This window comes from Mercenaria mercenaria, chromosome 4, assembly GCF_021730395.1.
Source record: "Mercenaria mercenaria strain notata chromosome 4, MADL_Memer_1, whole genome shotgun sequence".
Taxonomy (NCBI): domain Eukaryota; kingdom Metazoa; phylum Mollusca; class Bivalvia; order Venerida; family Veneridae; genus Mercenaria; species Mercenaria mercenaria.
The window spans coordinates 7,032,846-7,049,438 of NC_069364.1; positions in this window are offsets into that span (position 1 = coordinate 7,032,846).

Genomic DNA, 16,593 nt, shown 5'->3' on the forward strand with positions numbered 1-16,593 from the left:
ATGTGCAGGCAGTGGAACTAAAAATACAAACTTTTTACTTTTCCCAAAGAGCTATAAAAATAAATTATACTTCTTTGCTTTTCCGCGTTACGCAGTATAGCGGAAAAGTTATGTCTGCAAGTTACGGTTCATTAAACCGTTTCAGTAAGAGATATCGAAAAAGTTCATTGTTTAGTCTAAAATTCGTCCGATAGAAATCAGTTGAATCGGGTATGTGATATATCGATGAAAAATTTCAAGCGTGCACCTCAATAGTACATTACGGACATTACGTTTTCAAATGTTAAAAATTTTAAGATTGAAATTTCATCTACCTGTGATATAAATATATATGAAGAAATCTCTAGATTTCAATATTGTAATGTTATTATCTGTTTAAAACTGCATAACATTTTTAAATACTATTATATATGTGTGAAGTCCACACACACCACTGAGGAAGGCACTGAACTTGTTATTTTTGGACACAGGTTTTCAGAGATAAATTCTCTGTTTTTTTCCTGGGCGTCGTGCTTTCCGGTGAGGTGGAAAATTGAGAGAGAAATAAGAGTTATAGTATTATTTGTATAACTGTATAATTGTATTGACATATTCATATACTTAAGTAATGTTTATCGTAATAAACGACCTCTCGTAGCCAGGGTACATCGCTACAAGGCGAAATGTATATATTTGTTGAGTTTATCTGTAGTAAAGAGAAGACTTTAAATATATGTGTAGTTAACCGCATCAAAGTACGTAGACTGAAAAAAATATTAAAATATCATTTTCTGAAAAATAGTTATTTGAGCTGAAAAAAAATAACCTCGGGTAAAATATCTGAAAAAATGGAGACAACTCCGCTAAGGTTTTATGGTAGGCTTAGGTGGCTACTGACCTAGTAACTCATGCAAACTATGCACTTTTTACCTCTATGCAGAGAAAAAGCATGCATAATTGCCACAATGATTAGCAATCTGAATAGAAAACTGTGTAAAAATCAAATAAGTTAATGCCATGGGAAAAGTGTGACATTTTCTGTGGTGAAATTTGTCAACAAACAGGCGATTTTTTAAAAAAAGACAAAACCCACAGAATTTCACAAGGTAAGATATGTTGAAAAGGCTACTGCTGGAAAGAGAACAATCTCTTCTACCCATATACATACGTCAAAGTATGGGGAAAATATCTAGAAATATGAGAAAATCAATTTCAGGACTGTTATATGCATGACTGTCTTATCATGCATAGATTTAACATAGATAGGTTATTTTCCATTGCACTGATATAACATGGACAAGATTAGGATTAACAAACGGTGTTCACTCAACAATTTCACTATATAAACAGATTGTTTCCCTTGTGTAAAGAGGGCTTAGGATAAGTCTCTACGGTGTGTTGCAAGGCGGTGCCCCTATTTTCAACTTCTTTTTTTGTGTCCATTTTGGTAGGTCAGTTTAGATGAGGATGGAATACTCAACATTTTCTGGTCAAAAAATGGATGTCTTATCCTCCACATTATAAAAACTTTAGTTATATAATAGTTGTCTTGCCATCTGATATTACTATGCTGCATTGTGTTATATGTCATGCATGTCACATGCCCTTATGGGCCCTAAATTTATCAATACGCTTGAAACTTGTTACTTATTTTGTCATGTTTGTTGTTGGCGTTTCCTTCCTCTAACCCCCATCGCCGCCATTAGTTTACGCCCCCTGTCTTTTTATTATAACTGATTTTAGGAGCCCACCATATTGATGGCCACCGGCCGTCCCTGGGTGGTGCCCCACTTGTTGTTTTTTCTGCTTGTCTGTTTGTTTGCTGCTTGTGTGTGTCTCTTGCACGTGCCTGTTTGCGCTGCTGTGGTGTGAGGTATAGGAAGACTGCGTTTTTTGAGCGTGCCGTTTGCTGTTGAATATTCGTCCTAGCCTTTTTCCACTTTCCTAACACCCAGCCGTTTTATGTACCCCTTTACCCATTTTTGTATTTTGCGTATACATGTATTTAAAATGTACTTGTTGTTTGATTTTTTAAGCAATCCATCTGCTATATTTTTCACTACAGTGTCTTTTTGTTGGGGGCCCATTTGCGATACAAGGCTCTCTGGCTGTGTTTGGGATGCTCTGTGATTCCGGTAAATCTACCATTGTCTCTTTTTTCAGATGCATCTATCCAGCAAGTCCCTGCGCAATAGGTTTTGGACACTTTCACAAGATGATAAATGATGTTGATTAAGATATTTTCAATGAATCTAAACTCACTGTTAACCTGACAAAAATGTGATAACTGGTTTAGTCGACAGCACATCTTCCAGAAATGACACTCTTCATAGACCAGCTCCTCCACTTCAGTAGTCGAAGGAAGACAAAATGACAGCAAAGGTGAATGTAGGCTTTCTTAAACACTTGTGCAAACCGCATGGTGTCCAGTAGAAAGGCTACCTATTTTACCGTTTGGTACAACTCATTAGATACTGGTTGTCAATCAAGGGAGCTTCAGTATCATTTATTTACTTCTTTGGTTTGACGCGGCTAACAGTTGAACACCCGGCCTTCTGCACTCAAAGCGGGCACTCTACAATTGAGCTACTGAGGTGGTGATGGATTCCACCAATGTGTCTGACAAGGTTCTACATAAAAAACTCCTCTAAAAGTACACTTAGGATCATTTCTTACCCGCACTTTTTAAAGTCCGTTTTCTCAAATATGGTTCAATGTATTAGTTTGAAATTATACATAAAATTGTTTGGCTACATTAGCTGTACAGAAATTATAAAATCTTTCAACCGTGACGAACCAGCAGTTTTGCGCCTGGTACTCGCACGATTTCAACACTTTGCAAGAGGAAATGTTGGTAAGCAAAACTATCGATTTTTATTTTCATTTAGTTATTCTAGAATTCTATTCACCCTGAAAAACATAATGTAGCCATTAAAATTGTAATGGTTAGGATGAATATCCAAGCGTGCGGTCGCCCACTTGGCATGTTACAAGCCGGAATTCCCTCAGACACGTAAGTAAATCGGATTTTTATTTATATAACGATATTTTGACTGCAAAGATTTACAAAATGAATCTATTCACAATAATTTATAACACAAATGTACATTTATCGGTGAAATTTTAATACTGAGTCTTTGGCAGACATGTGTCTACCATGGCTAGGCTTCGGCAGAAGTTTCAGCGCACAGGCCGAGTTGATGATGAACCCAGGAAGCCTCGTAGAAGGGTGACAACGCCTGCACAGGATGCGCGGTTCGTTACAGACCAACTTCGAGATGACATGCACTGCGAGGGCGACCAGTGTAACGCATGCTAGACCCGTAAGTCGGCAAACAACCGCCAGGGGACTTATTCTGACACCACGTCACCGAAAACAGCGGAAGCGATGGGCCCACCGGCTCCAGCGTATGACACGACCTGAATGGTCAAATGTCCTTTTCACAGACGAGAATCGGTTTAACTTGAGCCACAACGACGGAAGGATGCAAGTGTACAGACGTCGAGGTGAAAAACTGAACGACGCGTGTGTATTTCAACGAGACCAGTATGGGGGTGGTTCCGTGATGGTATGGACCGGAGTGTCATTACACACCAAGACAGACTCGATAGTTGTTCACGAGAACCTTAATGCAGCTAGGTATCAGCAGGACCTGGTCCCTGTCGCAATTCTGCACCTACGGCATGCAATTGCTGCAAGACGGAGCACCAGCCCATACCGCTCGTATGACACAGATATTGCTTGCAACAACAGAAAGTGCGGCAGCTGCCTTCCCGCCTAAGTCACCGGATCTCGGAATACGAAGTCGACCCGCAGCCCCTCGCAATCTCCGTGAACTGGAACAGGCCCTTGTGCAGGAATGGAGAAATACTCCCCAATGGGTCTCCCGGAACTACGAGCTGTTGATGAGGCGTTGTGAGAGCGAAGTATCAATTACTTGGACGTACAAACTGTTCTGATTCAGTTACTTTTCACATCGTTAGAATTTTGCGTTTTGTCATTTTTGGAATTCGGATTTTACATTGATATGTTTTGTTTGTTAAGTTTTATACCTATATGTGAACTACATGGCATTATATAGTGTCTGGTTAGAAATTCCCGAAGTGTATTGCTTGGCCTTGATAAACACTTCCTGCTTTCAAACATGAACTAAGTCTTTTCAAGTCAGCTACTGTCTGTTGAATATTATTGTTTTTCCTATGCATGTTTTCAAAGCGGCCATTCCATGAAATCATCTACAGATATCGGCGGTGTAGCAGAGGATGTATACATATCGTTGGTAACGTTGACTTCGTTTCTTTCAATTATTTCGTCTTAAGTCCTACCAGTTAAATATTTTCAGTGTTAGAATAAATAAGTATAGCTTTTTTTATTACTTAAACATTTCATTTTTACAAGTGACAACGCTTTTATATAAAAAAAAGAATAATAAAAGTTATGTAAGTATATTTGTACTTCTCATCTTAAAATAGAAATTAATAATATACAGTCTCGTAGTTTTTCGTACATCGCTATGTCGGATGAATCAGGGTCACGCTGAAACGCAAATATTATTTTGGCAAAAGTAATAGACGAGTTAAAGAAATAAATATTTAAAAAACTGACCAATATTGAACATAATTTATTGATTCTAAATTTTACCCAGAAACATAAAAACGTTAAATGACAGGAAGCATAATATTACTTGGTTGCGAATGTCACAGTTATAAAACTACGGAAACATCATGTTAAGTAGGTAATTTTGTAGAAAAATAATCTGCGTTTTCCATAAATATTTAAATATTGTTCCGAAAATTGTATTTGCGCAAAGAATGGGAAAGCAGGTTTGGGAATGTTTGATAAAATTGAATTCTTTTAACTTTTTGACGCATTTTAATACATTTTCCAATCAAACACAGTAACTGTGCTAAATTTTGGATTTAAACTAATTTGGACTTTATCTCGTGTGAAATGGTTTTCTTTGCTGAGACGCTATACATTTTTACTTCATATCAGTTATATTTGAGGTAACAAAAAATCTTGATCCGATATTTCTCGACAATTAAATCATATTCTCTCTACTTGATATAACATATTTCTAAGATCAGTGTACTTACCTTGGATAAGATTTGTATCGGTCACATGCAAGAAGGGTTAAATTATGCTTCCTGCTATCTAATTTTTGATGTTTCTGATACAAACATTAATAATCGGAAAATTTTTCGGCAACCTTTGCTTTACTTTGTTACTATTGCTTATATCTTCCCGTAACTTCACATTAACATTGTTTAGCATGTGTAGGGGCTGGGCCCATTATACCCAAGGTCAAGGTCATTAAGGTATTATACTTAGGTTATTTTTAAGGTTAAAGTTTTTCGGCAACCTTTGCTTTTTCTGATATATCTTTGTTACTTCTGCTTATATCTTACTGGAAATTCACATAAACATTATCCAGCATACAAACAGTATATGCAGGGGCTGGACCCATTATACATAAGGTCAAGATCATCAAGGTGTTATCCTTAGGTTATTTTACGGTTAAAGTTTTTCTGCAATCTTTGTTTTTCTGTCATATCTTTGTTACTGTTGTTTATATCTTACTGCAAGTTCACATAAACATTGTCCAGCATACAAACAAAGTATGTGCAGGGGCATTTTTTCCGAAAGCTTCCTTAATATTGTTTTATTTCATTTATAATTTTTACTAAGAAATGGATGCTATATAATTAGCTCATCAACAATTTGATCGAGATAAAACATTTTAGTACAACCAAATTTAAATTTGGCTGTTTTCTTACGGTTTTATGGACTTGTCCCAATACTTAATCTGAGCTTAGGTTAGCAACTACATCTTTCTTTTAACATGGTGTTTTAAATGTGCTTATATAATAATCAAAGTAATATTGATATGTTTTAGTTATAATTCTCTTATAGCTCTTTTATAGAGTGGCAGTGTGCATTTTACTGATATTTTATTGTGTATATTATGTAATATATGTTGTACACTGATGAGACTGAAATAAAGAAATAATATAATATATGGATACAAAGAAACAAAGTCAACAAGTTATAACTTCTCACATGTCGAGCAAGTTATCACAGAAAAAGATAATGCCTGAACTGAAATTTGGAACAATTTTCTCTTTGTTAGTCTAGTATTTTTGAAGTAATTCGGTATAATTAAGAAATGAAATGATTTTTTTCGGTGTTCGACAGAATAGGAGGATCGGCAAATGCATGAATCGCGATTCATGTTTAATTTGCCGATCCTATTCTGTCGTTCATTTCGCATGAACACCGGAAAAAATAGTTTCATTTCTTATATTTACATTATATTTCCTTTCCATTTGTAAACAAGATAAAATCAGAAATTGCACATATTTTGTGGCATTTAACATTTAAATCAGCCTCCCGGCCATTCTGTGCAGCAAACGGAACAACTGCGGCGTCATCTAAGGAACGTTCTCCCTGACTATATGCGGACGTTGTCAAAACAGCGGTCGGTTATCACTAAGCAGCGATGACGTAAATTTCGCGTCTTTCCTTTTGCTGTTCATACGAAATGAACGTCATACTTTTCAATGGAAAAGAATAGGGCGAATGTAAATATCGTCATTTATCCGGATAACATAGAACAAATCCTGGATTCGGTATAAGAAACGTAAATCGTACTATAAAATGACTGAAAGCCCATGTGTTGATAAACAAAAATGTTGGCACATGAAAATATTCCAAATCATGCCATATAATCAGCTTGAAATTTCGAATCTCTTTCACTCAAAAATAAGTATACATACTTACGCATTTTATTATAACCATACAAGAGAAACTATGTAATTTCACAACAATGAGATGTCTTGCGCGAAAATGTCATTAAAGCTTTAATTTTCCCATAAGTTCCCATTATGAAAACTTGACTAAAATTACACATTTTGAAGTCAGTCTACATAAGACCTCTATTTTTATTGCAAAACTTTGCATATTGAACTTTCAGTTTTTCTAATAATCGGTATTATCGGTTTTTTGACATATTAAATAAAGAAGGATAAATTCGATTAATTCGTTATATCTTTTAAATGGTTAAGATAACGAATTTGCTTCGGCGGCAATCGTTGATTTAATCTTTCCTCTAAATGATGATATAATTTGAGAAATTGTAAGTTTATTATTTCACTTACCCTTTGAGGTCACAAAAGCCTAAATAGTTTCCCCTATATATTCTATATAAAACCGACCTTTTTCAAAGAGCTACCAAACATAGCTAGACCCTTTTCAGAGAACAAATCCTTACCTCATTTTAAAGAGTTATGATGAAACTGATATAAAATGAAGAGAAAAGTAGGGGACATGTATCTTCTAAGAGAGATTTCTCTGGTCACATTTACTTACTGTAAACTGACATCAAAATTACACTGCTGTGACCTGGAAGTACTACTCATATTAAAATTGAGCTTGACTTCACCAAATACAACCTGCTCTCCCATTTTTCAAAATTGTCATAACAGATACAACCATATAGAAAATAAATGTTACGCAGAGAAAATACATGATATTTGAGAAATAACAATTAAACGTTAAAGTAAAATTCTAGCATAAAAATGCAGTTCTTGTCACTTTTCGGGGGTGTTTTAACAGGAGAGTAAACGTGTATTAACAGGGAGGTTCTCGCGCTCACGTGCTGTTGAAACACCTTTTTATATAAGTGCGTTCCGTGTATTACTGCCCGAAAACCGATAATTCAAAAGGAAATGATGTCAACGTGAAAAAAACACCACTGACCTTCCCGCTTATTTCATGGAAATTTGATGACGTTGGGAGACAATATATTAGTTTTTTTACGAGTTTTATGCTAGAATAGCGTTAGCGCATGTTCATTTCGTGCTATAACATCTTCCGAATCCCTCGGGAATCGTTTGTACCCTCGCACTACCGAGCTCGGGCACCAACCAATCTCTCGGGAATCTGCAGATGTTATAACACGAAAATACATGCGTTGTCCCTTCATTATTATATAGATCTACAATATTTATTAGTGTCTGTACAGCTTTGCATTGTCATATATGTGAGGATTCTTCCATACCGACAAAATTATGTTTCTCCTTACCAATTCGAAACTGTTCAGGATCAATGTGTACTGTATTTTCCTCTGGAGTAATATTGTATATCATACTGGATCTCTTTCTACGTAGTTCTCTTATTCTAATTTGAAAAAGAAGAAAAGAACCGATCAAAAGACGTGGCATTTGAGAAGATAAACGACCCTTTTTCTGTCTCGAAGAAATCTGTTACAAACCCTGCAAAAACATTTAAAAAAATTTGAGTAATTAATGTACCTATTTAATACCTACTTAGTTAAGACAGTATTGGTAATTTATCACATGATTATGGTTTTTTTCCGTTAATAAGGTATATTCCTGACCATTACCTTGAAAAACAGGACGATGGACGATCCTAACGACCCAGACCGTCACACTGTTTTTGTAAATCGTTCTTTTCAGTTAAAAAGTATCGATTTGCTTATTACTATAGAAATGTCTTTAGTAGTGTAAAAATTGTGAATATCGTTTCAACGTTGAAGTCGATATTTACGTTAAAGTGACAAATATGACGTTGAGTTTTGAATAAAAAGTTTCCATTAATCTTGTCTCATGTAAAACCCAAACGATATAATTAAAAAAAAACTAACATAATGATGAAAACCTTATTTTCTATCGATTGGAGGAATAAAATGACGGGGTCACCGAATTAATTTTCTCGTAATACCATGGTACGTTACCCCTACCCCTAAATTACAAAATAATTTAATCTAGGTTTTTCCCCTCATATATCTCTTTTCAACTCTTAGTATTTACAGTCTCATTCATCAGAGTTTCGATATAGATGTGAAACGAATGTGGTACGTGAGAAAGAGATTTTTTTTATCAAAAGAGGTCTTTAGAGCTGTATAAATCGCGACGTCAGTGCGAAATGATTTCAATGCAGAATGTATAAAATACGTCAAAGCGACAACTCTGATCATGTCACTTTTTATTCGCTTTGAATATAGTTTTTCTATATAATAAAGATTATGTTTTCATCTTTTTTCTTATTTAAAGTACCAATAAACAAGTTTTCCTTTCTAACACACTGCTAAACAAGAAGAATTTATGCATATACATATACATAATATTGTGTTTATAATGTATATTCTAATATGACTAACAATGCTTTATCATCACAACGATATTATGTTGACGTCACGTCAACGTGATATTTAGCGCCATGTACGCATCAAGAAATAGCGCTTTCAAATTTCAAGAAATATTTTACTTAATAACATGTTTTAAACGAAATGTCACATTGCACAAATGTTTTAATTAATTTACAAACATACTGAGTTAGTTATTTGCTTTGCTGAATAATTCGCAATAATTTTCGCCCGAACTGAATTCTGCCGCAAGACGTATTACCATTTCCGGTGTAACGTTGTAAACTGACCTCCATAGAATAATGACCCCCGGTCATTATTTTACATAGAATAATGACCCCTATCTATAAAATACTTACGCCCCTTATAAAATAATGACCCCCCCCCCCGATTTTATCTATAAAATATTGAACCCCCCCCCACCCACCTAACCTATTACTAACATACTCTTTATCAGTTCAAGTCACTGACGTATTTCTATTGCTTATATTTGTTGTTGTTGTTGTTGTTTCTGCTGCTGCTGCTGCGTCTACAGCTGACACAACAGCAGTATATCTTAGAGGCCCCGCTAAGAAATAAACGTACATCTGTAGAAAAATGAAATTTAAAAAGGTTTTCATTTGAATTATCATTGTTGTACATAAAGAGAAGTATTACAATACAGGGGGTCGAACGTAAAGTGATGTTGTGGGAGTCTTTATGTGAGAAGCTGTTGTTGTGGGAGTCAAAATGGCGGAAAATGACGTATTTTTGTCGGAAATTTTCTAAAAACTTGGTAAGTGTAACTTTGTTTGTAGTTTTCTTTAAATTTCAATATGGCCAGTTCAGAGAGCTATGTTTTAGCTTTAATCGGCATCACTCGTTGGCTAAATAGATTTAAGAACAAAAAAGTTATTGAATGCACCAGTTGGCTGACTGGAATTTTTTTTGAAATACTTTCACTTTTTTCTCAATTTTAAGGTATCTAAACACTACCCAGGCCTTTATGTTGTTAAATACAATTAACCACTCGCCTATTAAGAAATTCATCCAATTTTCACGCTCATAAACACATTTATCGCCGATTTTTTCACTTTATGCATGTTATGTTGTTGTGGGGATGACTTTATGACCATGGATGGTTAAGTTTTGGTGTACTTTCACTCTACCTCTGTTATTACTGAATGGATTTGATTCAAACTTAAAATAGTTGTTCAGCCTCATCACCCACATCATATGACACAAGATGCATAACTCTGGCACAATATTTCGTGAATTATTCCCCTTTTTACTTAGAATTTCAGGTTAAAGTTTTATGCACTTTTACACTATCTCTGTTATTACTGAATGGATCAGATTCAAACTTATAAATGGTCAACATCATAACCCTTATCATATGACACAAGGTGCATAACTCTGGGACCAATTTTTTCATGAATTATTTTCCCTTTTTACTTAGAATTTTAGATTAAACTTTTGATGCACTTTCACTCTGTCTCTGTTATTACTGCATGGATTTGATTCAAAATTGTTGTTCAACATCATCACCCACACCATATGATGCAAGGTGCATAAATCTGGCACCAATTTTTCATTAATTATTTCCCCCTTTTACTTAGAATTTCAGGTTAAAGTTTTGATGCACTTTCACTCTCTCTGTTATTACTAAATGGATTTGATTCAAACTTAAAATAGTTGTTCAACATCATCATCCACACCATATGATGCAAGGTGCATAACTCTGGCACCAATTTTTCATTAATTATTCCCCTTTTTTACTTACAACTTTAGGTTAAAGTTTTGATGCACTTTCACCCTGTCTCTGTTATTACTGAATGGATTTGATTCAAACTTAAAATAGCTGTTCAAGTTGGCCAAGGGAACATTATATACGTATTATTTGCCTAACCCTGCTTAATTTTGAATCAGCTTACACTTTTCAATGATACCCAGACTCATTCTCGCCGGACCTGAACCCAGAACCTTCCCATCAATGTTTACCCACAACAAAAAATTGTCATAAAGTCATCCCCACAACAACAAAGCATGCATAAAGTGAAAAAAAAATCGGCGATAAATATGTTTATGAGCATAAAAATTGGATGAATTTCTTAATAGGCGAGTGGTTAATTGTATTTAACAATATAAAGGCCTGGGTAGTGTTTAGATACGTTAAAATTGAGAAAAAAGTGAAGGTATTTCAAAAAAAAAATTCCAGTCAGCCAACTGGTGCATTCAATAACTTTTTTGTTCTTAAATCTATTTAGCCAGCGAGTGATGCCGATTAAAGCTAAAACATAGCTCTCTGAACTGGCCATATTGAAATTTAAAGAAAACTACAAACAAAGTTACACTTACCAAGTTTTTAGAAAATTTCCGACAAAAATACGTCATTTTCCGCCATTTTGACTCCCACAACAACAGCTCCTCACATAAAGTCTCCCACAACATCACTTTACGTTCGACCCTCTGCAATAATAGAAGATATACTTAAGTCGTTTCAAGGCTACTATAGAAATAGAGAGAACCGATAGTTAGGCTGGAGGATAATTTGGTTTTGTTTACAAACAGTGTATTATCATCTTTTATTAGTCATCTGAAATGATTCTGGTCATGTTTTCTTGATAGCAATTTTAGAAATAAAGCAAAAGCCTCACCATACAAACTTTGGTGAGAGATTTGGCCTACGGAAAATGATTCAAACCACTTGTCACTTACGAATTACGCATCCTCTTTTAAATATACTTACCACTTTTGTGAGCCTCGGTGGCGCAATGGTAGCACGCTTGCTTATTAAAGAGGATTGGTCTCCCCAAAGGGATAATTTTTCGCCGTATCAAACCTTTGCCAATAGAAACAGATGACCTAATGGAAGGTGGATACATAAAGGAATCCTTTTGCAAGTTAGAACCCCTGCAACTTTCAAGGTACACGGTAGAACATACATTTGTAGATCACGAAACACCTGCTTTAAAAGGTGCATGACTTTTTGTTTAGAACATGTTTTAGATCTAAATCTTTTTGTTACCTATAAAAGTTTCATGCTTCAAGTATTTTAATAGGCTTAAGTTTTTTCCCCAAGATTTTCCAAGATTCTTTAACAATACCTTTAATTTAGTAGCGTTTACAGCCTCGTAACTGTGTGACATCGCATTATATGCAAGGTATAACGTATAATTATGTTATGCATACATGTAAATAATTATTAATTTACCTTCTGTACAATGTAGTGTAAGCGTTCTGGAACTTATTATAATGGTGATTTTGTCCGAAATTTTAGAGGAAACATCATTTTGTTATTGCATCCTACATGTTGCACTTATTTCATAATAGCATGGGCTCGCGGGCTCATTACAAAAAAATGCTGTTGACGGTAAAATAGTTCATTTGCTGGAGTGCAAGATTGTAAAAAGGCATTTTATACGTGGAAATGCTACCCCTGAAAGTGATGTCAAATACCCTTAACCTGCATTATGTCACCTATATACCACTCATATATACCTCCAAAAATAGGCGAAAATGGTATGAGGTAGCCCAGTGGTTTTATTACCTATGACGTTCCTCGTCGTTATAAATTATTCAAATTTCTGTATATTGTTGAAGAGACATCCTTCTTTGGATTTTGGGTATTTTTGTTATTTTCAGGCGTTTTAAAGTAGAAAAAGTCAACAATTATATCAATATAAGGCATAAAATATGCAAATCGGTTGTTGGGAAGTCCCACGTTTTATGACCTGTGACGTCAATGACAATAAGATGTTGTTCAAATTTCAGTATAATATTGAAATACTCCCCTGGAGGTTTGGGTGATTTTTGTCACTTTTCAAGAGCTTTTAAGTAATACGTATTGAGCAATTATTATAACCCTTTATAACAGTCAAAGCCATTGCACAATATGTTAACTAAGTTTCTGTTACGATACCCGTCACGATTTATATATAAAGTTGTAATGTGTTTTTGAAGAAACCAGAGGAGCCAGGACCACTTCTTAGGAAAAAAAAAACAACAACAAAAAACAAGGGCAGCAGTTGAGTGACAGCTATATCTCCCGCTGATACCATTTGAAAAAAGGGCCATAACTCCAGAACAGGTTGAGCAAATCCAAGATTTGTTTCTTCCTCCACGACTAAGCATTAATAGTAGTAATTCCTGAAAGTTTGAATCGATTCAGTCCTATAATGAATGAATAATGAATGAGGAGTTGTGGTCACAAAAATTTGCACTATATATATATATATATATATATATATATATATATATATATATATATATATATATATATATAAAAGAAACAAAGGGCCATAACTCCCGAACAGGTGGAGCAAATCCAAATTTTTTTCTTCCTGCACAACTAAGCATCCCCTGAAAGTTTGAATCAATTCCGTCCAATAGTGAATGAGGAGCTGCGGTCACTAAAATGTTGCACGAACGCATGCACGGACGCACGCACGGACGGGTGCCATTACCATATTCTCCTCCGATGCCTATCGGTGGGGGATAATTTTGTTGTAAGTGTATCTTAGATGGGTTAGGGTTTGGGTTAGGGGGTCGTTATTCTATAGGGGTCACTATTCTATGTGAGGGTCACTTTTCTACGTGCGGGGGAGTCGTAATATTATCACCCCCGGTCATAATATTATGACCGGGGAGTCACTATTCTATATAGAATATATAGTAATGACCGGGGGTCATTATTCTATGGGGGTCAGTTTACAACGTTACACCGGCCCTAGCGTGTATAAACAAAGACCTACTATTGGCGCCATGCTTGCGCGAAGAAACAGTTCCATCATATTTGATATAAATTTTACAATAAAGAACATATTAGAATCGAAATAATTTATAGCAAAACAGTGCTTTATCACTATTTATACACTCAGGCGGTTATACGTCGTCCGAAATAATTTCACTCGGGCTGCGCCCTCGTGAAATTATTACGTCCGACGTACCGCCCATCGTGTATAAATACATGTAGTGATAAAGCACTGTTTTGCTATAAATTATTTCTTAATTTAACTTTTTAAAAAGAAAATGGTCTTTTAGGCTATACTTTATGTCTGTCTATCTATGTATGTAATAAAATACGGATAATTTCGATAATGGCTATTTCGTGAGGATATGAATTAATGGGATTCAACTTTTGAAAAAAATTATGAATGGAAAGTTTACTTGTCCGTTTGCATAAAATTTCAAGGATTGTCTCAACCACAAAATTCACGAAAATTACCCCCCCCCCCCCCCCCTTCCATAATTATTTATAATTTTATCGAATTACGTACCCAAACTTTATTGTACGGATATGTACTGATCAACAGCTAACCCACCATTTACAAAGACAATGACTGAGAATGCGAGACGTGTTCGTTTTCATATTAAACAATACTTGAAATGTAAACATGTGATGAAATGAAAAAATGAAATACCAAATTACTACTTAGCTTAGTAAAATATATTTTATCAGAGAAAGGACACAGGTGGACAACAAGAATAGAAAAAGTGGAACCTCCACGACAAAAATAAAAATGTTGCAGGATCGGTTTGTTTGAGGCAGAGGAAATGCATGCTAATGTCCATGCCCTCTACAAAAACATATATAGAAAAGTAGATGATATCTTAGAAAGAACACATAGGTGGGCAAGAAAAACAATTTTATAGAAAACTGTACAAGTAATCATGCAGAGAAATATAGACCACAAATACAACCATATAGAAAATAAATGTTACTCAGAGAAAATACATGATATTTGAGAAATAATACAAAGGTGGACAATAAAAATGCCTATATAGGAAAATACATTAAATCAGCGAAATCAGACTAGTTGGAGAACAAATTCCACAATAATAATTCAGAAATATCAAATTCTATCATGCAAATACATGTTATCAGTTTGCACTTAATGATTTGATATGTAGTCATGTTCAATTCTTGCATATAACAGTGGAATGTTAAAAAAAACTACCGGATACACAGCAAAACAATATTTATTCAAACAGTTAACAATTGGCACATTTCAGACCATATAAGATAAGGCAACAGGTTTGCAAAGTAACAATAATATCAAAGTTATTCAGATGAGGTCTCTAGATAGCCTGATGAATTGCGGGGCGATAAGAAATTGAAGGAAAAATATTAAGGAAAATATAAAAAAAAATATTTCAATACTTTATCTTTTGCTTGACGATTGAAATGAAATCCCAAGTCTAACTGAAAAAAAGTAAAGTTGATTGGCAATGTCTGGGAATGCTCAAATCATAAATCAGTAAATCAAGTTATTGAAGTTCCATAATGCTTTAAATTTTATGTTAAAAAAAGATGAATCAGTTATCCATTTAGATGTTATGTTAACTGCGTGGTTAGAAAAGCACTTCTTTCAATATTGCACAAGAACTTATGCAGCTAGAGCCATAAAGGGAGACAATCATAAACAGTGGGTTCAATAACATTTTCTATTGTGTTAATTGATATTCAAACCTTTGGCAAATATATGAGAAAACAATTATCGAAAATAGGATTAAACAACAAACAGACATACATACGTATTTTATGTTCATAACAAAAATTGTGGCAGGCACATTTTAAACAAAGGCATTATGAGCCTTTAAGTAAAATACATGTTATCAGATAAATGACACAAATATGGACGACGAAAATCACGATACTGTCCGTCCAAAAAGGAAAGAGAAATAAGAAAACTAAAATATATTTTACTAGTGTTAAACAATAGGATTTGATAAACATTTATACAACTACGGTTAGGTTTGACATAGGTTTAACGCGTGCGTACACTCAATGCGCCCGGAAGAATTAATGCTGAACGTCGTTTCGCATTGTCGTGTGTTGTGACGTGTGTTATATCGCATTGTTGCGATGTCACTTTCCATTGCTGTGTGTATCCGTTTAGGGATTCTCCAACAAATTCATGTAGCTGTGTAATAGAGACTGTGACTTTAGATAAATTTTATACAAACCATGACAAATAATTGACCATACCTACAATCGTTTCTATTTCTTTCTTGCTGTATTGGGTTGCATTTCTCTCATAAAAAAAGAACGAGGATGAGTATCTAGCTAGCAAAGCCATGTTCCAAAAATGCAGCACCCACCCCAACATTGATATCACCAACAGCGCTACCCACAATACGCGAACGTGCACAAGAGTAGCATACATAGACAAACACATGCACAGACAAAGACAAAGCAAACACACGAGGACAAAACGAACAAATAAATAAAGGAACGCAGTGGGGCACCGCCTTGGAACGGTCAATGGCAAAACCACCACCGGGAACATAAACCAGTTTATGTTGCGTACCAAACCTCACTTTTACTTTCACCATGTTCCAACGTTACAGAACAGAGAAAATTTAAGGTAAATTGTTTCAAAACGAAAAAGAAACACAAAAAAAAAAATGGAAAAAAAAGAAAAACCTAAATTTAATATAAAATGTATGTGTTACAATGGGTATG